This window comes from Schistocerca americana, chromosome 1 (genome assembly GCF_021461395.2).
Source record: "Schistocerca americana isolate TAMUIC-IGC-003095 chromosome 1, iqSchAmer2.1, whole genome shotgun sequence".
In the NCBI taxonomy this organism is placed as follows: Eukaryota; Metazoa; Arthropoda; class Insecta; order Orthoptera; family Acrididae; genus Schistocerca; species Schistocerca americana.
The window spans coordinates 737,813,268-737,814,094 of NC_060119.1; the positions used below are offsets into that span (position 1 = coordinate 737,813,268).

The 827-nt window shown below is 42.7% G+C and overlaps 1 non-coding gene across 1 annotated transcript; it reads left to right on the forward strand.

Annotated features, from left to right (window-relative positions):
* Positions 1–275: 275 nt before the first annotated feature.
* Positions 276–350, forward strand: Trnat-ugu. The gene has a single exon. It is a non-coding gene; the product is annotated as a tRNA-Thr (tRNA).
* The last annotated feature ends 477 nt before the right edge of the window (positions 351–827 follow it).

Consider the following 827-nt stretch of genomic DNA (forward strand, 5'->3'; position numbering starts at 1 on the left):
CTCCCCGTGAGATCCACATTCCCAACATGTCCACACCACTAGTCCCGTATGAGTTCGGGCATGGCGTGTGCGTTCGCACAAGAAGGTCAATGGCCGGGACGCCATATTTTAACTATATATGACGGACTTGGTAGATTAATCTGCCACGAGTAATCAGTATGATGGGCAAACATCTATTAGGCGCACTACGAATGTAGTAGTGTGGACATGTTGGGAATGTGGATCTCACGGGGAGCGTGCAAGGGATAAGTCCCTGCAGACGCACTATCCTCTGTGCCCGCGGTGGCTCAGATGGATAGAGCGTCTGCCATGTGAGCAGGAGATCCCGGGTTCGAGTCCCGGTCGGGGCACACATTTTCAACATGTCCCCAATGAAGTACATCAACGCCTGTTTGCAGCTAGGGTGTCCATTTAATTATCATTTCATTTCTAGCGAAGCTGCATTGTCATCCACGGTAACTGTTCTTTGGGGAACAGATACTACTGTCATATATATAAATATTTTTCTTTTGTTTGCATTGATTAACATTGAATATAAACTTCGGGTTCGTCGTAAGCCCTTTTTGGGTCCTGCTCAAAATATCAACTTAATACTAACCAATACTGTACACATCAGATGACGCCTTGTAAGTTTTGTTGTGATGTACGATACTTTCCATTTTATTATCGTTTGACTGATATTGAATGCGAGGACTACACGGTACCTCTTACTTGTAGAGTAATTCTATGAGTATTTTCCTTGCACTTCCAATGTGTTTTGTAAATATTTCTGTATTGTTTATTTTTAAATATATTCAATTCTTTCTTGCTGGGTTAGGTCACGTTAA